Source organism: Equus przewalskii, chromosome 25, assembly GCF_037783145.1.
Source record: "Equus przewalskii isolate Varuska chromosome 25, EquPr2, whole genome shotgun sequence".
NCBI classification, from domain to species: Eukaryota; Metazoa; Chordata; class Mammalia; order Perissodactyla; family Equidae; genus Equus; species Equus przewalskii.
In genome coordinates this window covers 36,493,915-36,520,247 of record NC_091855.1, presented here as the reverse complement: position 1 = coordinate 36,520,247, position 26,333 = coordinate 36,493,915, and the positions used below count along the sequence as shown (strand labels likewise).

The window sequence follows — 26,333 nt, the reverse complement described above, 5'->3', positions numbered from 1 at the left end:
TTACTCCTCCATGAGATGGGTATGCAGATGAGACGAACCCTTGGTCTCGCATGGCCATGGGGCTGCCAATCAGTGCAGGCGGCCCTTACACCTGCCGGTCCGGTCCGCTGGAATAGGCCACTTCAGGAAAGAACAGCCAGGCCCCCAGGTGATATCAGGTCCTCACTGGCTGAGCTCTGGAGGCCCCTCAGGCTTGTTTTATGCACAGCAGTGGGGGAGGGGGGAGGGTGGATGGTGCTTACTGGGCCCATAGGACGGAGCGTCCCAACCTCCTGAGACTGCCCTATAAGTAGGGGCAGCTGTGTGAGAGTGTGGACAGCCTGTGGGCGAGTCCAGGTCAGCGAGCTTCTCTGAGGCATAAGTGAGTTCCATCTGCTGGGTGAAGAGTCCTCCCTCTGCCTCCTCCTGAACGGACACCGGTGGGTGAGCCTGAGCCACCGAGCCAAGATTATTATCTCCACTTGACAGAAGAGAAAACCGAGCCGCAGCCAGGTTTGGCTCCGACTTGCCAGGGTCAGGATTTGAAGGTCGGCAGCCAAGCCTCTGCTGTGCTGTTCAGCACGTCCTTGGGAGGATGGAGTCGCATCATTCAAAGGCTCCTGGCGCATAGTAGGCCAGCTATAGTGATACCTGCTGGTGGGCGGGGTGGCTCTAAGGGTCACTTTTCTCCTTCCCCCACTCTCCCCAGGCTTGGACAGAACCCTGTGGCCTCAGTGGTCTTCACCTGTGTCTCTCTCACCTGCAGAAGACAGGGGCACATCCCCCTGGAGGGTCCCCCTGTTCTCTAACACGCTTCTCTGCTTCAGGATCTTTCTTTCTTACCTGGTTTTTTTTAAACTCCAGCCAGAGCCGGAGTCCTTGACCTTGCCTTGTACATTCCACGTCCCACCACTTAACGATCTCACTGGAGAAAGCAGAAGCCCTTTAGCCTCCCCCCGGGGTGGCCTGTTCCCCAGATTTCCGGAGGACGGCCCATGGTCTCCCCTCTCTGCTCTCTGGCCCCCACCCTCCTGCATGGCAGACCCCCAGCCTTGACCTCCTTATTGGAACTCCTCCTCTGAAAGGTTGAGGTGTGTTCATTAACTCCTCAGATAACCCTGCTATCTTTTCTGTCACCTCCTCCCCTTTCTTATCTGGGTTCATGGCCCCATCTCCCATCCTTTGACTCCCCACTGGTCCTAAAACCTTTAGTTTGCAAAACCCACCACCCTCTTCTCCCAGAGAGCTGATCTCTCAGGTCCCTTCTGATTGTGAGTTTTGATGACTAGACTCATTTCATTTACTCCTCCCAACAACCTCATTTCAAAGGCTCAGAGAGATGAAAATGTTTGTCATGGGTCCACAGCTGGTAAGTGACAGAGGCGGATTAGAACCCAAGTCTGTCTGAAGCTAAAAAATAATGCTTTCCACCACCTCCTCCTGACACATCATTCTTTGTCACTGAAGGGACCAGCATCTCCGAAGACCTGATCATCTGAGCCGAGGGCTGGGAGGCAGGTGGTGCCCAAGTGGGCGGGTGAGCTGCCTGCAGGCACTGCAGACAATTTGGGCACTGGGACCCGAGACTCACCGTGGGGCCAGCTCAGGAAAGGCTTTTAGGGGCTGCGGCTAGGTGTGAGGGTTTGGGGGGAACAGCCCTGACTCTCGGAGGGGTTGTCATGAAGCTCCCAGTGGTAGAAGGACCACAGGGGCATCTGAGCTCCCAAGGTGGCAGGTGAGGAGATTTGCTGCGGTCTCCCGAAGGCCTGCACAACATGCCACAGCAGGATCCTGGGGTTCCCAGACAGGGTCCCCACCTAAGGAGAATGAACACCCTAAACTGATTGGGGTCCAGTGAGCACTTTGGCCCCAATGAGCAAACTCAGTTGGGACTCATTTGACCCAAATTTGCTCTGAAGTTAGAAAAGTTACTTCAACTGTGAGGAAGGGACCTCACAAATGGGCCTCATGCTCTGAGCCCCTCCGCCCCCCACAGGGGAACTCCACCTGCCACTTTGACTTCAGGGGACACTGGGTAATGTCTGGAGAATTTTTTGATTCTCACACCTTGGGGTTGAGGGGTGGCTCCTGGCATCTAGTTTTCTCTAGGATGCTGCTAAACATCCTATAATGCACAGGACAGCCCCCAACAGCATGGAATTTTCCAGTCCAGAAGGTCAACAGTACTGAGCTTGGGACACCTGACTTCCCATGTGACAGGCCTTAGGAGCAGCCAAGATCACTCTTCAGGGGGCCACTCATCAGGGGTCAACCCCCCAACCCCCGGACACAGAGTGCTGGGCCAGAAGCAGAGGGACCTGTCTGTCCCCGCTCTGCCTGACCAGCTGCGTGGCCTCGAGCAAGTTACTGGAACTCTCCAAGCCTCACCTTTCATGTCCTGTAAATTGAAGATAAGACATTCCATCAAGCGAAGTTAACATCTGTGAGGGCCTCGAGGCTGAGGGCTCTCGGCATTTGTTTTCAACAGCATTCCTAGGCCTGGATGTTGGAGGATCAGATAATAATCAACTCCAGGCTCAAGTGGCCTGTAAGGTGACGGCCATAGTCGTTGAGGGAGATGGATGAAGTGTGTGGAGTCAGAGAGAGTCTGCGCCGAAATCAGGCAGGATGGGTTTCCTCCAAGCTCCGCTGTGTTCTGGCTGTGTGTCATTGGGCAACATCCTCCCCTCTCTGTGCAGCAACCCCTCTGAGCATTAAATAACAGGGTTCAACAGCAGCCCTCCAGGGCCATTCCAGACCCAATCATCCCTGAGCCTCATCTGAGCTGCTTCCTGGGTAATTGTGCATGTGTACATTACACTTCCTGTGCCTCAGTTTCATCTTTTGTAAAATAGGGGCTGTGGCATGCCCAACTCAGGGTCACTGCCGATGTTAGTGGAGCCATGGAGAGCATGGAGTCCAGACCCAGACTACCTGGGTGTGTGATGCTGGTCCTGCTGCCTTACTGCTCTGTGACCTTGGGCAGGTGACTTACACCTCCCTGGCCTTTGGTGCTCTCATCTGTAAACCGAGACTTTTCACGTGACCTACCTCCGGGGTCCGTGACACCAGGGCAATGGGATAAGACAGTAAAGTGCCTAGAGTGGAGCTTGGCATACGGTAAGCACCATCAAAGTCTTTGCACCATTCTGAGTCTTTCCATGATGGTGATGTAGGACAGTGCTTGGCACAGAGTAGATGTTTCATAAACTGTGGTTGCTCTCCATGGTACCGATCAGCAGCAGGAGGACTCACCATGTGGCCTGGCCTGGGCTTGGTATCCTTTCTCTGTCTTGCAGAACAATGCCATCCTCCATCACGCGGCGCCTCCTCCTGCTGCAGGCCTGTGCTGCCTGGTCTCCGGCTCTCTGTATACATCCAGCCATGATGAGCAACCACCACCCCTCCACAGCCTAGGCCGCAAACTGTCCAACTTCGCCTTCAGCCTGTACCGTGTACTGGCCGCTCAGTCCAACACCACCAACATCTTGTTCCCCGCACTGAGCATCGCTACCACCATTGTGCTGATCTCCCTGGGGGCCAAAGGTGACACTCACACCCAGATCCTGCAGACCTTAGATTTCAATTGCAAGGACACATTTGAGATCTACATAGGCTTACCACATTTCGTCAACAGACTACACCAGCCACGCCAATCATTGCTGATGAGCACCGACAATATACTAGTCATTGATAAAAATCTGAAGAAAGTGGGTACATTTTTAGTGGATGCTAGAGAGCTGTTCCACCCAGAAGTCCTCCCCGTCGACTTCAGGAACACTAAGAAGCCAAGGAACAGATCTCCGAGAATGCACAGAAGACAACTGGGAGAAAATTGGTGGATTTGATCAATGACCTTGACAAAAACACAGCTCTTGCTCTGGTGAATTACATTTTCTTTCATGGTGGGTTTTACCACCAGCCGGAGCTGTTTCAAATGGGAACATCCAAAAATATTCATAGTCTAAATTTCCTTGACAGTGTAAGACAGGATGTGGCAGCACATCTCAGCCTGGGCTACTCAATTTTCTACACACAACCACTAAAATACTTTCCATGATCAGATAAGGCTGGGGAATGATGGGTTCAACTGTCAAATCATCAACTTCTCTGTAGGACTTTTCAGAGCCTTTAATGTCTTAATGTGCATTATAAATCCCTACAAGGGAGGGCGTACAATAAGCAATGACCCCCAAAATAGAGGCCCAGGAAAGCAAATTTTAGTAGAGGCTATGAAGGGAATAGTCTCATGGGACGCACTTCTGACAACTCTCGTCTAGTGGAAATAGGGACAGCTTGAGAGTCGGAAAGACCCCGGTTCAAATCCTGCCTCTACCACTTCTTAGCTGTTTGACTGTGGGCAAGTCATTTTGCCCCTTGGAGGTTCCAGTTTCCTCTCTGTTACGTGGATATCATAAGACCCTTGGTGGCAGCTTCCTGTGAGGTTTAAACACGTTACAAAGAACACGGGACTCTGCACTCTTAGCAGGTGCTCAGCTAAGCTTGAATGTCAGCCTGCCTCCTCCCTGAGTGTTGAAACTTTCCGGAACCGGTGGGCCCTTGAGGGCATCCTAAGGCACTTTACACACCCATGGGAATAGCCTGGGGTGGGAGGGGAGGGTTCAGGCCAGGGGCTGCTTCCTGCACACTCTTGGCTGCTTGCTCTACAGGCAATAGTGCGATGGAGAGGTCCCAGCTGGAGTCAGCACTTCTATGTCCCAGCTCTGCTGTGGGCTTTAGGGGGGGCTCTCACCCCCTCTCCCGCCTCAGTCTCCATCTCCTGTCCAATCAGAATTTGGGCTCAGGGCTCCCCAAGGCACCCATCTACTCTGACCTGCGGGGACAGTGACGTTCTCTCAGTGTGGCAGAGGGGCGCTGCCCAGGCATCTGCTTTTCACCTGCTGGTCCAGGAACAGGAAGTTAGGGTGAGATCAAGAGTGATTTCCCTGGATGATAAGAACCGTCACCTGACAGGGGGCGGGGAGCCTGAGGCAAGGAGGTGCTGAGTTTGCCTTGGGGAGCTTCCAACTGCTCCTAACAACTTTTATTAATCATCCTCCGGCCATCCATGAATAAACAGAAAATCCCAGGAAAAAAGGCCTGCTCTATGCACCCAGGTTGGTGCCATTTAGTCTCTGTGATACCAAAATTCTGGTTCCACCTCTGGCCTCAGATTATCCTTACAAAGCCCATCGGAAGCCTGATGGGTTCATTTTAGCCCCGTTTTACAGATGGTGAAGCTGAGGCTCAGAGAGAAGTGTCTCACTGCGGGGCCTCAGGGCTCCCTTCTCTAGCACGCTTGTCTAAACCTTTATCCCACCCCTAGCTGGGTGCATCTTCACCCTCTGCCAGGCAAAGGGAGGGATGATTGCGACGCTGGGCGCTCGATCAAAGGAGACTTCCAAGTGGACGAGAATGCCACCATCACGGTGCCCATGGTCAAACGCATAGGCGATTTTTTCCTGCACTGGACCTTTGAGCTCTCTTCCTTCGTCCTGCTGCAGCGTTACACGGGAAGTCTCTTCACCTTCCTGATCGTGCCTGGCCCCGAGAGGAGTATTCATTGGCTGGGTGACCGTATCATTGACAAGGACCTCTCCCTCTTCCTCAAACGCGTTAACCGACGGTGATTCCCAGCCCAGGGCAGACCGAGAGGTGCCACAGGAGACCTGACCAGGGGCTGGGAGGGCGGGCCCACAACCCCTGGGCCACAGCCACTGTGCGTGACCTTGTGCATCCAGACAGAGCCCAGCATGCATTCAGGCAGCACCAGCTGGGCCCCGGGAGAGGGACGGGTCCACAGCTGAGGAGGCGAAAGTCTTGGCCTTCGGGACTTGCTCTCCAGCAAGGACACTGTCCCTTCCGGTGCCAGGACCCGGTGCTGGGCCAGCAACGCCAGCAGTGCCATGGGAGAACCAGGAGGAAGGGGTGGGCTCCCCGGCAAAGGGAGCAGTTGCTGTGGAACAAAGGCTAGAAGGCCCACGCTGGGCAGGGGGAGCAGCTGAGAGGAGGGAGAGCAAAGGCCCAGAGTGGGGACTGCAGCACGTGCTGAGGGTGTCGGGTCCCTCTGATGTTAGATCGGGGTCGTTGGACCGGGTCCTCTGGAGTGAAGTGATACCTGAGGCTGCAGCCCAAATAGTGCAGATCTCTGAATCCATCCAACGCCCAGGCCTCCTGCACTGTTCTATTATGTACATTATGAAACAGAAATGAAAATCAAAGAAGTATGAGGTTAAAAACATGAATAGAAGGGGCTGGCATGGTGGCATAGTGATTGGGTTCACCTACTCAGATTCAACTGTCCAGGGTTCATGGGATCAGATCCCAGGCATGGACCTACACACCACTCATCAAGCCATGCTGTGGAGGTGTCCCAGATTTGAAAGAGAGGAAGATTGGCAAGATGTTAGCTCAGGGCCACACTTCCTTAAGCAAGAAGAAGAAGATCGGCAACGGGTGTAAGCTGAGAGCTAATCTTCCTCATGAAAGAAAGAAAAACAATGAATAGACATTTTAGGACCTCTTCCCTCACCTCCCATATTCCGGCACCAGAGGCTGAGTAAACAGAACAAGGGGGGCTGGGTCCAGAACACGCCAGATAGAGCCTGAGTGCCAGTCAGCCACATGTCAGACCCTCAGGGAGACACCCTGTCCCCATGGAAAACGAGAGCTGACTCAATCCCCCAGTCACTCATCACTCACCAAACAGATGTCACTCAGAACCTCACCCCCCGCCTCACATTCCCCTGGGATTCAGGCCCAGAGAAGGCCCACTCTGGGGTGGCCAAACCCTGCAGGACAGTGTGCAAAGTGCTTCCCAGAGGACACCTGGATCTGCTTGGAGGGCTTCTCAGAGGAGGTGGCATTGGAGAGGCTTTGCAGGACAAGAGGGTCCTGTGATTCTGATGGCCTCTGACACAGGTGTCCGCGGGCTGAAAGCAGAATAAACCCAGGCTGACCTCACGTCCTCATGTGGGCAGGGGCATAGGGGGCTAAGTGGGAGAAAGGCTCAGAAAGGAAGCACTTTCAGTGCTCTGAAACTCCTTTGTTTTCTAACCTTCGTGACAGTTCTGCCAATATACATGTGCTCCAACTGTCCCTTTCTGGAACCTATCATCTGAAAACCATCCTGGGCAAACTGGGCATCACCAAGGTCTTCAGCCTGGAGGCAGACCTCTCCGGGATCACTGAGGAAGTGCCCCTGACAGTGTCCAAGGTGAGTCTGTCCCTGTGTCCGTGGGGCAGATGTGTGGGGGCCGCAGCTCAGGGTTGGGTCTGAGGACGCAAACATGCCTGCAGGAGGGGGGCCTCCCAGGAGGGCCGCTACCTCCAGCCAGATTGGATGGGCTCAGAGGGCAGAGCGGAGGAGGCGGCCTCAGCACTCCTGGTGTCTCAGGGACCTCCTCCAGGCCAGACACCTCGACCTCTGTGGCATCTGTGTGCAGGGCCTTCCCTTCTTGGCCTCGATGGACCCGTGTTTACAAAGACAGGCTTAGGCTCAGGGCTTTCCAAGCACTTTGGGCCCCTGAGGCCCCTGACTCTGGGAGATCCTGGCGAGTCACTGAGTCCGAGTGAACCAGGGACTTCGGCTGAGATGCCGTTTCTTCAGGAGAATTGCAGGTGACCAGAGACACCAGTGCAGCTCAATGACTGGGTGTGAACCGAGCGCCTGGTGTGGAGTGGGTGCTGATAAGGTCCCCGTCTCAGCCTGTTCCCCAAGGAGCTTGAAATCTGCTACTAGAAACAAGAGATGTGCAGGAAACTCCTCTCCCTCCTGAGGGTGAGGCTGTTTGCAGGGAGGCTGAGGACGGTGGCACGGGAGGAGGAGTGAGGGCGCCATGGCGGAGTCAGGCGGCTCCTGGTGGAGGTGAAGGAGGCATGTGCACCCCTGCAGGGAGGGAGGATGAGGACGGGAAGCCAGGCCAGATGATGAGAGAGGTCTGAACATGGTTGTTGAGCGACAGACAAGGGAGCGGTTCCCTGGGGAAGGGAAGGGTTAAGTGGGGGAGTCCAGGATGGGACTGGGTACGTTGGCAGGACCCGTTGATGGAGCCCACAGTTACCAGATAAAGATCTCGAATGTGACATACAAATCCCTCATCCTCTTGTCTCTGAGTCTCCCTTTACTTCCTCAGGATGTGTGTGCAACCCAGGTCACAGCAATCTTTTATGTATCCACTTAATTAATATTTATGAGGCATTACACTGTCCAGGCACTGTCCTGGGCCATGATGAAATGTTGGCTGAAGCCCACAATTTGCTTAATGGGTATGGAAAGCCAGCAATGACAGGAGATGGGCTTCTCTGGAGGTGGGTGGGAACACCTAATTAATTGTTTAAATTTTGGTAGAAGAGCAATAAGAAAATGGCCAACAGTAAGGCAAGGCCAAGCCAGGCCGGCCACACAACAGGGAGAGAGCTAAGCGGTCTGCACTCATTGGGGGACCACAATCGGTTCAGAGTGTTAAAGGCTCATGTCCACATTAAATAATGGGTGTTTGGATCTCTTGCTAGATCAAACACGAAAACATAAAAAACATAAATGTTCTAGAAGAAAGAAGTGGTTTAATTTATTTCTTGATATTGTAGTGGGTAAGGCCTCTCTAAATAAGGCAGAAAACCCAGAAGTCATAAAAGTAAGGATTGACGTATTTGGCTTTATAAAATGCAAACTGTATAGCTGAAAAAAGGCCATTCAATTCACCAAGACGATGCAGTTATACATGCACTGAGCATCAGAGTTCCTCTATATATGAAGCAAACATTGACAGAGTTAAAGGAACACACAACCGCACAATATAGCAGGAGAATCAATACCCTACTCTCGATAAACAACAGAAAAACCAGACAGAAGATCAATAAGAAAACAGAGGATTTGAACAACACTCTAGACCAATTGGACTAACAGACAAATACAGACCACTCCACACAACAGCAGAATACACATTTTTCTCAAGTGTACATGGAATATTCTCCAGGACAGACCTTACATTAGGCCACAAAACAAGTTATAATAAACTTTAAAAGATTGAAATCAGGGAGCCGTCCCCATGGCCAAGTGGTTAAGCTGGCCCGCTCTGCTTCGGTGGCCCGGGGTTTCACTGGTTCAGATCCTGGGAATGGACATGGCACCACTCATCAAGCCATGCTGAGGTGGTGTCATACGTGCCACAACTAGAAGGACCTACAACTGCAATATACAACTATGTACTGGAGGGCTTTTGGGAGGAAAAAAGCAAAAAAAAAAAAAAAAAAACTGAAATCATACAGAATATGTTGTCCAATCAAAACGGAATAAAACTAGAAATCAGTAGCAGAAGGTAAACAGAAAAATCCAGAAATACATGAAAATTAGGCAACAACTTTTAAGCAACCAATGAGTCAAAGAAGATATCACAATTAGAAAATATCTTGACACAAGTGAAAATGAAAACACAACACACCAAAACTTATGGAATTCAGTAAAAGCCGTACTAAGAGGGAAATTTATGATTGTAACCATGGATATTAAAAAAAGAAGAAAGAGGGGCTGGCCTGGTGGTATAGTGGTTAAGCTCACACGCTCCACTTCAGTGGCCCAGGGTTCAAGGGTTTGGTCCCAGGCACAGACCCATACACCACTTATCAAGCCATGCTGTGGCAGCATCCCACTTATAAAATAGAGGAAGATTGGCACAGATGTTAGCTCAGGGCCAATATTCCTCACCAAAAAAAAAGAAGAAGAAGAAGAAAGGAAAATAAAGAAGAAAGATATCAAATCAATAACCTAACTTTACACCTTAAGGAGATAGAAAAAGAAGAATAAACTAAACCCAAATTTAGCAGAAGGAAATAATAAAGAGTCAAGTAGAGATCCACAAAATAGAGGATTGAAAAAACAATGAGGAAAATCAACAAATCCTGAATTGGTTCTTTGAAAAGATCAACAAAATTGAAAAACCTTTAACTAGACTAACTAAGAAAAAAAGAGAGAAGACTCAAATTACTAAAATCAGAAATGAAAGAGGCGATATTATGAGCAATTTTACACAGTTAAAAAGGCAAACATGTATACCAATGGAATAAAATACAGAGGCCAGAGATAAACCCTCACTTACATCAGCAAATGATTTTGGACAAAGGCGCTAAGACAATTTCATGGGGAAACGACAGTCTTTTCAATAAGTGGTGCTGGGAAAACTGGACATCCACATGTGAAAAAATGAAGTTGGACCCTTCACCCGCTACAACGTAGACAAAATTAGCTCAAAATGGATCAAAAACCTAAATGTAAGAGCCAAAACTACAGAACTCTTAAAAGAAAGCGTAAGGGAAAGCTTCCTAACATTGATTCAGTAATGATTTCTCAGATATGACACCAAAAGCATAGGCAACAAAAGTTAAAATAGATAAACTGGACTATATCAAAACTTAAAACTTCTATGCATCAAAGGACACAAACAACCGAGTGAAAAGGCAAACCATGGAATGGGAGAAAATATGTGCAAATCATATATCTGAAATGGGTTAATATCCAGAATATATAAAGAACTCCTACAACTCAACAACAACAAAAAACAACCAACCCAATTAAGAAATGCGCCAAGGACTTGAATAAACATTTCTCCAAAAAATATGTAAATGGCCAACAAGCCCATGAAAAGATGCTCGACATCACTAATCATTGGGGAAACACAAATCAAAACCACAGTGAGAAAGCCCTTCATACCCACTAGGATCGCTATTATTTTAAACAACAAAAAAGGAAAGAACAAGTGTTGGCAACAATATGGAGACATTGGACACTGTGTGCACTGTTGGTGGGAACGTAAAATGATGCAGATGATAGAAACTGTACAGCCCTTCCTCAAAGGACTAAAAATTGAATTCCCATATGATCTAGTAATTCCGCTTCTGGATAGATGTTACCCAGTTATCTTCCCAAGAGGCGAGTACCAGCAGCTGGGGAGAGGAATGACAGTTGACGTTTAAAGAGTATAGAGTTTCAGTGTTGCAAGAGGAAAAGAGTTCTGGAGACGGGTCACACAACAATGTCAGCGTCCTTAACCCTACTGATTGTGCACTTCAAAAGGGTAAGATGGCGAATTTTATGTTATACGTGTTTCACAACAATTAAAAACAGAGTAATACAAACTGTCTTTACATTTAATAGTAATAATTGTATTTCCTAAATAAAACGATGAAATTTCTGACATATTCAGCTATTACTTATAATCCTATGGCCTTAATAATAATTTTACATCAATTTGTTAAAAAATATATATTCAACTGCCATATCAAAAAGTGCCATAAGCAAAGCCGAAGGGCAAACTGAGAAATTTGTTAACAGATGTGACAGAGAGAGAATCGTTTTAATTTTAAAGAACTCTTTCAAATCTATAAGGAGACAGTAAGTAACCCAGGAGAATAATGAGCAAAGGATTTAAGCAGGCAGACCACAAAAAAAAAGTACGAATGACCAATGGAAATACGCAACGATTCTCATCTCCATTCACAATTTTAAAAACACAAATCGAACGAGCAGAGCGCCATTTTTCCACTTACCAAATTCGCGTGAATGTCTGTGGTCAACAGCACTGGGTGCTGATCTGCGTATGTGGAAACAGACATTTTCATACAATAGATGGGGGGGGGTGTAAATTTGTGCAACCTCTTCGGAAGATAATTGGGTAACATCTTTTAAAGTTAAAAGAAGAAAAACCTACTTTTTGACTCAGGAAGTCTACGACTGGAAATTTACCCTGTGGAAATATTTACAAACAAATGTAAAAAAGAAATTTCTTTTTAATTGCAGCTTTGTTTGAAGAGCAAAAAATCCTGAATGTCCATGAATAGGGAACAGATTATATAAATGCAGGTACATCCCTACAATGGGACATCGTGCAGCCTTTAAAAAGCCTAAGGCTAGTTCTGTACAGGCTGGTAGGGAGAGAGCGCTAAAAGCAAAAAATATGGGAAAAGCCAAGTGCAGAACCGTGTGCATATATGATTTCCTCTGTGAACACACATTCCTTTATCTAAGTAGTGTTTACTGGGCACCTACCATGCGCCAGGCACTGGCTGTGCTGCTGTGAACACAGACAAAATCCCTGTGCGCAGGAGCTCCATGGGCGATGCAGTCCCTAACCCAGGTAAGTCAGTACCGTGCATGGGATGAGGGAAGGTGAGGAGTCCCGCAGCCAAAGGATAGGAAGTGCGGGGGTGTGTGGTGGGAGACGCGCTCAGACAGTGATCAGGCAGGGCAGACCTCACTGAGAAGGGGGCATCTGAAACTCCAGGGAGGTGAGAGAGTAAGCCATGTGGATAGGGAACAGGCAGGGCAAAGGCCCTGGGGCAGGGATGTGTCTAGCATATTCAAGGGAAGCAAGGAGGCAGTGTGCCTAGAGCAATGGAGACTATGAGCGAGAGAGAAGCAGAAGAGGCCAGAGGCGAGACTGCAGGGCCTGCCTTGGGGGGCTCAGGCGACGTACCCCTCTAAGGACTGGCTTTTGTTCTGGACCTGGAGCCCGAAGCGGGGTTCCAGCAGAGGCACGAAGTGATTTACATTTTGACAGAATCACATAGAGATGTGGGTGATAAAATCATAGATGATTGTCTTTCCTTCTTTATAGTTTTCTATATTTAAAAAATATTAAATATTAATTTAAGAATCAAATGGAAGGGGATGCAGGGAGATTAAGAAAGCTGGGTGGGCAAGTGAGAGCTCAGGGAGGCAGTTCTAGGAGGACAGAGAAGCAGGGGCCTGGCCTCCGGGGAGCTGTTCCGCCGAGGCGTTCCCTGCGGTGTTAGTTTGTGTTACAGGGGAAAAGCTTCCTTGGGAGAATGGGTTTAGCGAAGTCTGGATAAGTCTTTACTGGGGAACTTCTCAGTTCCTTTCCAATATTACCATCCAAGTGGAAGAGAGAGGATGCAGCATTTCCCAAACTTATTTGACCACGGTTTCCTGAATCATCTCTAGGGTTCCATAGGATACACTTTGCAAAATTCTGCTGCAGGTAAAAAGGCTCTTAAGTGGGGTAGCGGCAAGGGCACATTGCGTCGAGTTGACTGGCTCAGGCAGTTGGGGGAAGAATTGGTTGGCGGGGCAAGATGAAGTATAAGGAGATCTGAGCACTCACTCTCTCGTCACACACATCTGTTGCCCCTTAGGAGCTAACAGGCCCTTGTCCCCACAGACAGGGATTCAAATACCAGATGCCCCTGCACTCCGAGACCCAGTGGCACCTACTGGAAGCATACTGATGTGGCAGAGCGACATTTGACATTCTTGGTTCAGAGTGACAGCACCGCCTGCTGCCACCCAGAGACCCAGCCCACCTCCCTCCTCCCTGGGTATTAATGGAGGGCAGCTGGGGTGCAAGAGGCAGAGTGGACAAACAAGATCGTCAGCTTCAGAGGAGGTGGCCAGGCCCGTGATTACACAAGCTCGCACCACCTGGGGGCTGTTAATATTAACTCAGCCTCCAGCCTGGGGCGCAGCAGCAGAGACACTGCCCTGATAAACCTTGACGTGCCCGTCTCGTTGGCTAGATCTTCAATGATTCTCCCTTGGCCTTAGGTTGGGATCCTGCTGAGTCCTCCATAATTATGGAGCTTTAACCCCCTGTGGTTACATGTTGGGGGACGTTCCTCCCATGGGACAGGGCGGAACGTGGCGGGGGGACTGAATGTGAGCAGAAAACCCACCCGAAGCAACATGAATGATCAACCAAAGGGCTTCAGGGTGATTGTCATTTTGAGCCATTGGTGCCATTAAGAGCTGCTTCTAAGAAGAGTATGTTTCTCCCTGGTGGGCACTCCCTGTGTGTTTGGTGTCTGAATACTTCTGCTTCCAATCATTGCTCTCGTAAACTAAGCTTATGCAGGAGGAGATTCAGTCAACCAATCATTATTTCGTTCAATCGTTTTGTACTGAGTGAATCATTCATTCATTCACCCATCTTGTACCCAATCCCAATCATGTGCAGGTCCTGGGCTACACATTGTGCTATATGTGAGTTCCACGTAAGTTCAGTGAATCATTATGAATTACAAACTTCTTCGCCAAAAGAATCAAGGGCTTTATAGATGGTCCATCACCTGCTGCTTCTTCAGAGGATTGTCTTTAGGGTCAATGAGGACAGTGGTACAGGTTGTGCACTGCACATGAGTGCCTGGCAGAGGAAATATGGGGCCTGAAATCCAGCCCATGCTACACTTGCCAAGTGGTGCACTCTGGTACCTGGTGACATTCATTTGGGAAAAGAAGTATTCTTTTTAATTTGCACAAGGATCCCATTACTCCAGAGAGTATGTGATAAAGCGAGCATAGTCGAATGTTAATGAAGAATCTAGGTCGTAGATTTAAGGCAGCCACTGTAAAAATCTTTCTACTCTGCTCTGTTTGAAAACTGTCGTGCTAGAATGTTGGGGAGGGTGGAATGCCATTCCGCATCAAGTTATGTCTGGGCCGGAGAGATGCTGTTAGGAGTTCAATTGTATCCCCCCTAAAATTTATAGGTTGAAGATCCAACCCTCAGTACCTCAGAATGTGACCTCACTTGGAGATAGGGTCTTTACAGAGATAATCAACTTAAAATGAGGTCATCAAAGTGGGCTCTAATGCAAGAGGACTGGTATCCTTACAAGAGGAAGAAATTCAGACACAGAGATGTGAGCATAGACGGAAGAACATGTGACAGTACAGTGAGAACACCACATGAGCGTGAAGATGGGCAATCTACATGCCAAGCAGAAAGGCCTGGAACACATCCTTCCACCACAGCCCTCCGTGGAAACTGACCTTGCCAAGAGCTTGGTTGCAGACCTCCAGCCTCCAGAACTGGGAGCCAATACATTTCAGTTGTCTAAGGCACCCAGTCTGGGGTACTTAGTGATGGCAGCCCTAACAGACTAACACAAATGCCTTTCCTAGTCTGCACAGGGGGAGGCACCCTGAAGACCAGCAGTGGCTGGGTCACCTCCTTGAACTCCTAAAGTAGACACAAATGTAAGAAGCCTTTTGGCAGTGTTTGAGTAGAGACTTCCACTGTGAGGTTTGGGGAGCTGGGAACTGACCACCGGCTAATGTTTGCCTTAGGAAGATGTGAGTGATAATGAAGGGAAGTCATTGCCCATTGGGATCTAAAGGGCAGCTAATGTATAATAACGGGGCTATAAACAAAGAGCTTTGGCACTGTTAGCTTTTGACCCCCAACGCTATTCTACGAATAAAGACGCAAGACAAGGTTGTTTAAAAACCCACAGGAACCCAAGAAACCAGGCATGGCAAAGAGTGGCTGGAGTCTGGTTCTGATCCTGGCACTAACCACTCACAAGCTACATCATCTGGGTAAGCCACTGGAACTCAACTTTCTCATTCACAAAGACACAGGTTGTTGGGAGGATTAAATAAGGTGCCACATGCAAAGCTCTAAGCACACAGTAGGTGCTCAAGAAAAGGGGGCAAAAATCCAGACTGAGGATCGAGATGAGCCTCATGAGGACTGATAAACAGGCTCAAAGGCTTGTTTGTTCAATCCACAAATGGCTATGGGTGAAGGTCAGCAGGACTGTGAATGTCAAAATCAATACTCGCCTGATAGCAGGTGTTTATTCCCAAGAGACTCTGTGAGAACTGGCTATGATCTCTTGCCAATCCTGAGAGAATGCATGGTACAGTAGAAAGAACACTTGCTTTAGAGGCAAGAGAAGGGATTCTAATTCTCACTTTGCCCTGGCCTATGTAACTCTTGGTATGTCTCTCTTACCTCTCCCGACCTCCACTTCCTCATCTGTCAAATGACAGCATTGGACTAGACTAACAATGGTAAACACACGGCTATGGGCAACTCCTTCTGCTCACATCCACAGCAGACATCGCTAATCAACCATGGCCCTGTTTTCACCTTCATTCAGACACAGTCTCAGAATCCTTCTCAAGATAATATGCCAGGAACCACTAGAATACATCCAAGATGGCAGCGTAGACGAAAACCATTTACTGTCCTGTCCTAGATGATCTTTTTTTTTTAAAGATTTATTTTTTTCCTTTTTCTCCCCAAAGCCCCCCGGTACACAGTTGGATATTCTTCGTTGTGGGTCCTTCTAGTTGAGGCATGTGGGATGCCGCCTCAGCGTGGTTTGATGAGCAGTGCCACGTCCGCGCCCAGGATACGAACCAACGAAACACTGGGCCACCTGCAGCAGAGCACGCGAACTTAACCACTCGGCCACGGGGCCAGCCCCCCTAGATGATCTTTAAAATATTTTCTAGTTCCTGTGTTTGCTGAGCCTGATTCCTTTCTTGGCCAGACATAACTCTATTTTGCATCTTTCAAGACTTTCGTGTGGCAATTATTCGAGATGTCTCACTGTCTAGGGTCTTATATCTTGTTTTATTGTCCTACTGCTCCACATGCCCTTCTCCCAGACCAGATGTCCAATATCCTCACCAGGGCCCTAGGTGTTGGTAACTTCATTATTTTAAGTAACCTGGCTCCGAGTAATAATCCTCTCTCTTTCTCTCTCCCTATCTCCACTTTCTCTTCTCTCTCTTCACTTTTCAAATCTCCTAGACACCTTAGAGCAGGGTTAATTCATGACATTTATTTCATCGCTTCCTCTGCCCATTCTGAAGACAGTCATGGTTAGCATATTAAAGTGCTCTCAGACAGCAAGAAGGAGTTACAACTGCCTTCTCTACTCAGTCTCCCACGCAGCCCCACCAATAGCTTGAAACTGATGTATCAGGTAAAAACTATTGCCCATTTCATCCCGGGAAAGTATGCCCAGAGAAACTTTCAAACAAATTATTAAACCAGGAAAAAACTAGCTCTGTGTGTGTGTACGTGTGCATGTTTACAAATAGCTTCAAACCAGTGCCATAGAAATAGCTTTCTTTTCAATGCTCAAGACTAAGTAAGCCTTCAAACAACCCTTCCAATTCTCCTCCTACCTCTGTGGCAACCTCCGAATGTGCCTATTCCTAAGAAGTCGCCTGTCATAGTAGAATATAGATCCGGGCGTCACGTAGCTTTGCATGCCAAGCCTGCCTCAATCTCTATAAGCTGTTTGCTTTGGATTGAGTAACTTTACTCAATCTTTCCTGGGCTCATCTGCAAAATAGGACTAATGCCTCCTTATTGGGTCATTTTAGCACGTAGAACATATTCTACCATCTAGAAGACATTCAACAAATAAATAACATTGGCTGTTATCCTTGCGTGTATTACTACCATTATTAGTATCATATCTATATTGATCTGTTGGTCCTTAGGCTTTTGCATGGAAAAATAAGATACTGTTCATGCCCCGGAGAACTGCAAAAGGGAGCAAGGGCAGATGAACAAACTGGAGGAATACCGCACTGGACTCTGAGCCCTCTTGAGGCACCGCTCAGAGGTTGCTAGGCCAGTGTATCCTCTTCCCTCTTTGTGGCTGCACAAATCCTGCCCACCCTTTAGGACCCAACTCAAGTCCACATTCTTACAGAAGCTCCACCGAGTACTCAAGTCTCTGCTCTGTCTGGTGGAGAAGCTTAATCTCTGTTAACTCTAGTTGAATTCTACTAGTTCAACATAAACCTTGTCACCTCAGGGTTCTTTTAGTCAATTGAGGGTTTCCCCAGTCCAGAGTTTCATACACTCTACTACTCGTCCCTGAGGTATCTGAGTATGGAGACAATAGGTATCCATGGCCTCAAGTGAGACACGCATCTTGAAGGCAGTGATAAGATCACCCTAAATCCTCCCTCAATGCCACCCCAGGCCAGCAGCACAGACTCAGGTCCTGAATGGTCTGGGGTTGAGCCTTGCCCAGGTCCTCGATGACAAGGTCCACACGCACTATAGTCAGCTGCTCTGTGCCCTCCTGCTGCCCCCTGGGGAGTGCCAGCCAGACATGGGCAGCATGCTGTTTGTGGATGAGAAGCAGAACCTGCTGCAGAATTTGGTTGATATTGCCCAGAGTCTGTGCCACACGGAGGTCTTCCTCATCCGCTTCGGGAACCACGAGACAGCCAGGGAACGGATGGATCACGTCACGAGGGAGAAGAGCCACGGCAAACTTGGGAATCTTGCTCAGCAGTTGAAGGAAAACACTGTCTTGATTCTGGCCAGTTATATTTTCTTTAAAAGTAAGTAATTCTTGGGGCAGCCTGGTGGCATAGTGGTTAGGTTCGTGTGCCCCACTTCGGCAGCCCAGGTTGGCAGATTCAGATCCCGGGCACAGACTTATACCACTCACCAAGCCATGCTGTGGCAGCATCCTGCATACAAAATAGGAAGATGGGCACGGATGTTAGCTCAGGGCCACTCTTCCTCACAAAAAAAAAAAATCAAACTAACAAGTAAGTAAGGCTGCAATGACCCCTTTGCAGTTTATTACAAAGTTAATCCATCTTTCATCCAAGATAAATTTTTCCTCCTCCCTCACACAGCATCACATTCCCTCCTACCTCCCCGCTCACCGTTCTATCGATTAACCTCCTCTCTCTCCCATATCTTCATCCTCTCTTCTGGTGCCTTCATGGAAACATTAGAATCCAGTTCCCTCTCTAGCTATATTCCCAGCTCTCTCCTTCCCATCGCAGCCAAAGTTTTAGGAAGGGGTGCCCCTCCTGGACCAGCTACATGATTTGTGGGCCTTAGTGCAAAACCAATGTGTATGGCCCGTGTTCAAAAATCACATTTCAGAGTGGTGACAGCAGAGCGTTAAACATCTTTCAGAGCCCTTGTGACAGCCTGGGTGGCGCCTCCTTGAAGCCAGCCCTGCCCACAAGAGCTGTCCCCACTTGCCTCGGATCCCACCAAACACAAGTCTTGCTCCTGGGCCCATGACTCGTCTCAGATGGTTTTGTCAGGCTCCCTCCCATCCACCCCAAAAAGAGACTCCTTGTTGAGTCCAGGAGCCTCGTCCTTCTGTATCCTGCTTGCTTTGCTGCGTTTAACTCTGTTTTGTTGACATCTCCTCCTTGACGCTCTCCCCTGTGGGCTCAGTCAGCATGGCTTTCCTGATTCCCCTTCTACCTCGACTCCTTGGCACTTCTCTCTCTCCTGTGGAGCCATTAAATGTTGGCATTCCGTAGAGATCGTCCTCAGCCATCTTCTTTTCTTATTCTACACAATCTCCCTTGAGCGAGCTCGGCCCCTCCAGCAGCCGCTAACCCTCCAGTATGCGGAAGACTCCCAGCTCTCTATGCTCAGCCCACATCTCTCGTGAGCTCCAGACTCACATCCCCACCAGCCATCGGGTCACCTTCATCCAGGGGTCCAAGAAGCACCTCAACTCAGCACATTCTAAACAAGAAGTGTTTCTTCCCACTATCTCCCCGACCCCCCAAAAACGCCCTCCTCCTGCTCCTTTCCTCTAAGTCCCAGTCAATGACCCCCACTCCATGCACCTGCCCCAACCAGAGACCTTGGGGTCACTGCTCGTCGCTAGCCGGGCAGATCATCGGCGTCTCTTTTCTCTCCCGCACTACGCATCTAAACAGGAACCGCATCTTGTGGATTTCGCCTGCCTAATCTCCTCAAGTTGTCCACCGTTGTCCCTCTCCATTGCCACTCTCCTAGCTCAAGAAACGTTACCTCCGACGCGAAGTACTGCAATTGCTGGGCTGGCCTTCCTGTCTGCAGCTTGCCTCTTGTGCCCCACCCCCAATGCATTTCCCACACTGCGGTCAGGGGGACCATTCTGCAGGCCAAATTTGCCTGTGTAGCTCCACTGCTTAAAACTTTTCCAAAGCCCTAACCCAATTGTAGCCCTTAGGATCACGCTCCACATCTTTAGGATGGGCCATGAGGCCCTTAAATAACCTGTTCCCAGACAGTTTCTTCAACCACATCTCTTGTCACCCTCCCTACTGTTCCTCTATCCTGAGGTGCTACAAGCTAGCAGCATGAAACAACTCCCCTTTCCTGAATTGCACCATCCCTCTTGCCTATGGGTCTTCACAAGGACCAGCCCTTCGCTTCCCAATTCCCCTCCATTTCCCCATCCGTCAGGTACCCATCCTTCAGGGCTCAGCTCAGAAGTCGCTGCCCCCAGGAAGACCTCCTTCACAATCTCTGCCACTGGGGCTGCCAGATGCAGGAACAGGACAAAACAAAACATAACGTACGCTTACGTTAAAAAATTATTTGTAGTTTCTCTGAAATTCAAATTTAACTGAGCGTCCTGTATTTTATTTGGCAACCTTACCCATCCCCCTCAAAGTAGGTGTTGGTGGGAAGAAATGTTCTTTGTTTTGAATGTGCTGAGTGTGAGGTGCTTCTTGGACAGTTGGATGGAGGTGACCGGATGGCTGGTGAGGATATCCACCTGGAGCTCATGAGAGGCGTGGGCTGGGTATAGAGAGCTGGGAGGCGTCAGCGTACAGGAGGGTTAGAGGCCGCGGGAGGGGACCAGCTCGCCTCTCCTCTGTGTTCTGGTAGTACCACTTCATTTCTGTGATCTGAAGACTTAACACACAGTGTTATCATTCTCTGGTTATCGTCTCTCCCCCGACAAGACTGTGGGCTCCTTCCCACGGGAGAGTGTGTTTGTGTAACACCCACCTTCACTGGAATCCAGACGCTGTCAAGATGGCAGGGCTCAGAAATGCTGCTCCCGGTTCTCCTCAGTACCAACTGCAGTGCAAAGTTCACCAAGTGGCCCTCAGAGCTGGGCGGCCCAGCTTTTGGCCAGGAGCCTCAGCAGCCAGAAGAAGGCAGCTTCTGGCAGAAGCTGCCAGAAGGAAGCACACCCCAAAGGAGGAGGAGGAGGCTCTCCCCAGCCTGCCGAAGCTGCTCAGGCTCTGGGAGCCTGCAGCTGACTTGTAGACTGCGTTCAAGCTCCTCCAGCAGGCACCAGGGACGACTATGGAATCATATTTTGTACAGTTGCAGTGAGCACTGTAATGGCAAAATGAGTAGCTAACAATTACTGAGCAGCAATGTGCCAGGCATTGTGGTCAGAGCTTTACTTAGAGCATCTCATAGAATGTTCACGGATACCCAGTAAAGTAGATGTCAGTAACCCTGGTTTACACCTGAGGACATTGAAGGTCTCCATTCCCTCTCTACCTCACCTACCACTACCCTCTCCCTCACTCCTTCTGCTTCAGGCTTCCCCATGTCCCTCCAACACGCCAGACCCATTCCTGCCACTGGGCCTTTGCACATACCATCCCTTCTCTCTGAGATATTCTCCCTGACACACTGTGGGTCATTCTCTTATCCTTTACTCTTTACTCCATGTCACCATCTCATATATTCATATTTTTCATATGAAGACTCTCCTTCCTTGGCATAACTCTCCCCTTGCTTCATTTCTCTCCTTAGTTCTTACCACCTTCTAACATACGGTTTCTCTCTCTTGCTCCTTGTTTCCCCTGGTATGCAAGCTCCCTGGGGACAGCAGTCTTTCGTGCATGACTGTATTGCCCACACCAAGAATGGCACCTGGCACATAGTGGCCTCTCCCTAAGTGTCTTCCAAAGGAATGAAATATCCGATGTCCGGAGCCCTCTGCCATGAACGCTGGTGACCTCCTCTGACACTCACATTCTCTCTTATCAGGGCCATAGAAAATCCTTTTTGAGCCAAGACTCACGGAGATCAGACCTTTCTCAGTGAGCAAGCGGGCCACGGTCCTGGTGCCCACGATACAGCGGGTGGGCTGGTTCCAGCCAGCTGCACGGCTATGTCCTCCGGTTGCCTGGCAGCTGCAACACCACCGCAGTCTTCATTCTCCCGACTCAGGGAAGACCAGGCAGACAGAGGAGGCTCCGATGAGAGGGGATTTGGACACGTGGACCCAGCCCTTCCCACTAAGGTGACACCCCAGCTCCCTCCAGCCCTGCGAGCGATGAGGCCTCTCAACAACCACCCTCTCAGCCTCAGCAGCTGGGAGGCTGTGACCCCTCTGTCTTTGGGGCCCATGCCATGAGGGGATGGGGCTAGACTACACCCTAATTGTCAGGCAGGATTCAGCTAACTGCTCCCGCAAGAGATGGAAAGAGGTGTGCCATCACAACAAAATCTTCATCATCCTCTTCCATCTTCCCCTGAGAGATTTATAATTCATCGTAGCATCTCACAGCACTGAGAAGTTGTAAGGGACTGCACGACATTTAACTTCGTTTTTGGGAGTTGAACATGGCACGCATTTTAACAAATGCCCTATAAACAAACAACTGTTCCGTGCGAGCCAGGGTAGGAGAGTCACCAAGGATCTGTCTTCCCACCTCATAAACTGATGCAATCATGGCGACCAGTAAGCCACCCAGCAGGAGCCAGCCCCAGGCCTCTCCACACCTAGTCACGCTTTCCAGCCACCTGCCCTTCCCTGCTTTCTGCCGCACCCCGTGATCAACTTGCTCCTTTTCCTGGAGCCCTTGAGCTCCCTGCTACTCAAACTGTGGTCCATCGACCAGCATCCTTGGCTTCAACTGGGAGTTTGTCAGAAATATAGGATGTCAGGCCCCACTCCACACCTCCTGACTCAGCATCCTTATTTTAACAAGACCTCGGGGGGATTAATATGCACATTAAAGATTGGGAAGCCCCCACCTGGGTCTCAGGGAAGTCCCACCACAGCCAGGGAGAACTGCACTGACCTGAGAGTTGAGGTTTTTGCCAACAGAACTCTCTTGCCCCGGATGCCTTCCCCTAGAGAGGACTCAGGGGTGCCGGCCCTCCACTCTGTTGCTTGGTTCACGTGGAAGACACCCGGGGCTGTTAGGAGGCCGCTGGCCCAGCGCCTGGTGGAGGGATGGAAGCCAAAGCTGGGAAGACACATTCTCCGCGCTCAGTCTCCTTGTGGCTGTGAACCCAGCGAGCCACAGTCCAGCCGCCCTGCAGGGAGAGCCCGTGTGCTTTTGAGGTGCAGTCATAGAAAGGTGAACCAGAAGGAAACAGGGGATGCTGGACCTCAGCCCTGCCCAGGGCCAACACGCATGCGAGGAAGGAAGCAGGAAAAGCTGCATGTTGGGCCACAGATAGGCAGACAGGCAGAGATGCTCCTGTTCCGCGGGGCCCAGTGGCAGGCTGCGGTCTTAGACGCAGCAGCACGGCTGGAGGAAAAGGTTCTGCTGTGGGTGCAATCCTTGCTTCTTAGGAACCGTGTGACTTTGGGCAAATCACTTACCCTCTTTGACTCTCCATTTTCTCACTCATAAAGTGGATATCTTTAGCACCCAACGCCCAGGACCACTGTGAGGATGAAATTCAATTAGCTTATAAAGTACCTGGTCCAGATGTGTTCATCGAAGCCGGCCAGTAAATACAACTGATGCCGATTTGATTCCATTAACCTACGTGCAGCAAGGTCGCGGGCCGGGGCCATTTATTAGATGACACTCTTTCAGCTCTGTTTCCTCCTCTCGTTCCCCCGAGTAGCAGGAGAAGGATGTATCTTCCAAAACTCTCTTTATCTGGGAACAATCAACTGGACCAACTCCTGCCCTCATTGGGCATCTCAGATATATTCACGTCCTGTGCAGGCATCAGGGGAGTTTCTCAGCAAACCATCCCCGTGAAGATCTCCATGGTAAGCTGGAAGCCGCCAGTGTCTGGGCCCCTTGTAACACAGCACGCATCTTCTCTCTTCCTCACGCATTCAATACACCGAGGGCCCTGGCCGCGCCGTTCCCTGTGCTCGGCCTGGGGCACACAGGGCCGGGCCATGAAGGGCTCCCCATCAGGGGCGGAAGCCAAAAGAGGAAATGGCAAGTTATAACACCCAGTGGTGACTTGGGGACTGGAGGGTGCTAGGAGGGTAGCACTGCTTTCCCAAGCTCACTGGTCAGGCAAGCACTGCTGCTCTGGGGAGGAGGGAAGGAGCTGTGGCGAGCCCGAGGCCCGCTGTGTTCCTGCAGTACTGACCCCTCCTGGGAGGGTAAGGACCCTTGTGGCTACAAAGGATGGTGGGAGGTTTCACAAGAATGGGGGCGTACACAAGGACGAGGGGCTGAGGCCTCCTAGATTGAGTCCTGAAGTCTTAACACTACTGTGGAATCTCTGGGGAGTAGAAAGAGGAAGTAGCCGGCTTTGGGAAAAGGCAAGTTGGAAGGAGGAGGAGGAGGGAAAGGGGGATGGGGAGGATGGGGAGTGTGGCTCCGCTGTGTGCTGGGTCCAGTTGCAGAAGGGCCTTGTCTGCCAGGCACGGGTGCTCAGACAGTCACGCTGTGAGCATCACTCTGTGACCTGGGGTGGGGGGTACCACCAGTTGGCTTGAAGCAAGGTCTAGATTGGATCTCAGCATCAGGGAGCTCAGGCCACTATCCCATGGAAGGAGACTGCAGAGCCTGAGGGTCTGAGGGTGGCAGGTGGATGAGACAGCAAGTGACAAGCAAGGCAGGTCTCAGAGAGAGGCACTAGAGACGGAAAGAGGGGCTGGATGGGAGAGGTGTTTTGGACATGGAGACGCCAGGACTTGTGTGGCTGGCTTAGGGGTGGGGAGTGATTAAAAAGAAAACATTTCTGAGAGGCAGGGGGGAAAGTGGTGCAAGCCATGTGCGTCACACAAGCACAAATGGTGGAGGCAACGGTGAGTCTCAGGGAGCAGGGGGGACCCCATCATCGATGAGATAGAACAAGACAGCATGCCCTTCTCACTGCAGAGTGAGGGGAGACCAGCCAAGGGCACAGAGCCCGATGGGGACAGGCAGCATCCTTGATCTCTTGTGGATGAAGAAACTGAGTCTCCACTGGAGACAGGATGCACCAGGTCATGCATCCAGTCTGGGCAGAACCAGCACTCCTGGGCCCAGGCAGTGCTGTCTCTCCACCTGGCTTTACTCACCAGCATCCAGAGGGTCTGAGCTTACAGCGAGGGTCAGTGTGGTAGCCCCAGAGAAGGGGCGGCTCCTGCTCTGATAAGCACTCTGAATCTTGGTCCCTCGCAGGCGGTGCACAGGGCAGAGCTGAGCGTGAATGAGGAAGGAGCAGAAGAGGAGGACACCACGGACCTCCGGTTCCTTCCCCAATCCCATCTCCCTCCCATTTCTTTCAACAGACCTTTCCTGGTGTTAATTTTTGAGGAAAACAGCCGCAGCCTCCTCTTCATGGGAAAAGGGACAAATCCCACAGCAAAGTCATAGTCAGGGGACGGGATGGGAGGCCGTGCCTCCCTGCCCCCACCCTCATCATCCTCCCCATGCTGTCCATGTTCTGGGCTCCTGAAGAAAAAGGGAAGCCATGGCTGGAGCCCACTGGCACAAGCACACAGCTTATGAGTCTATCTTCTGGTCTTTGCACAAAAGCCCTCTGAGTTATTAGCCTCGTTTCACAGATTAGCAAACCAAGATCCAGAAGAGTTGTGTGATTATGAGCCAAACTCGTTGCCCCAGTGCCAACCATCCTGGGAAGATCTATAGACCCGACTCTCTCTCAAGATCTTCCACCAGCTTCATGTTCTCTGCTGGCTTCTGGACTTTGACTTCAACTTTTAGTTTTCACATTCCCTTGCCACCTGGATTGTAGCAGAGCTGTGTTCCTTCAGAGAATCGGCTCAATAAAGAGGCAAATGACAGCCTTGTGTGAGGGTGTTTGGGCGCCACTGGGCAGGCAGTCCCCCCGGGAGGCCTTGGGGAATCCACTGAGAGTGGCCTGGGAGCATGTTTGGGTGGGGTGGAGGGTACGACCACCCTACCATCGCTGCCTGCTGCCATCTGACAGGCCCAGAGGTTTGCAAGGTGTCAGCCGGGTCTCGGGTCCCCTCCACAAGTGGCTGAGAAGGCAAGCACACAGAGAACTCCTCAGGGTCTCTTTGATAAGAAAGGCTGCTTAATGTTACTTTGTATTTGGAAGTATTTGTGTATCTCAGCCGCGATCCTGCAAAGGATGACCCAGCACAAACCCTCCCCAAACCCTGCCCAGGAAACTCTCCATGAGGGAGTCCTCCTCGGAAAGAGGCTTGGGGAGCAGCGACTGGAAGTCTCCATCCGACATTCAATCTGTGTGAATCATCCGCGTGAGCATCCTCTGAGCACTAGATGTGCGCCAGGCAGCATCCTCAGGCTGAAAGAGATGGAGGAGATGGTCCCATCCTCAAAGAGCTCATCGTGAAGATGTGCACAGCACACTGCCCACTGCAGCCCCTCCTGGAGTGGGGGCTAACTGTAATCAGTGCAATATATTCTCTCTTGCTACAAAAGTCGGTCGGATGGAATTTTAAGCTGCATGGGCGAGGACCCGAGACTGACAGGGTCTGAATTACTGTGAGAGACGGAGCAGGGTGCAGCCTGATGTCAACTTGGTGCCAAAGAAGAGCTGCACGTTGATGGGAATCCGTGGGAACTTGGTTTTCACGACCATTCCATAGACCCCGTCCCTGCGGCCACAACCTCCCCACAATCTCAAGGATCCCCCTCTCTGTCCACCGCCTCCTTT

General features: G+C 50.3%; 1 non-coding gene across 4 annotated transcripts; it reads left to right on the top strand.

The window, feature by feature from the left end:
• The first annotated feature begins 298 nt into the window (after positions 1-298).
• LOC103562397 (uncharacterized) lies at positions 299-25,791 on the top strand. 4 transcript variants are annotated; one of them, XR_011532645.1, is made up of 5 exons: positions 299-419; positions 7,048-7,195; positions 15,226-15,310; positions 16,025-23,490; positions 24,848-25,791. It is a non-coding gene; the product is annotated as an uncharacterized protein (transcript). The 4 variants fall into 4 exon arrangements; XR_011532643.1 differs by lacking the exon at positions 15,226-15,310 and having other exon boundaries at positions 16,025-21,774; positions 23,340-23,490; positions 24,848-25,786; XR_011532644.1 differs by lacking the exon at positions 15,226-15,310 and having other exon boundaries at positions 24,958-25,790.
• Positions 25,792-26,333: the final 542 nt, after the last annotated feature.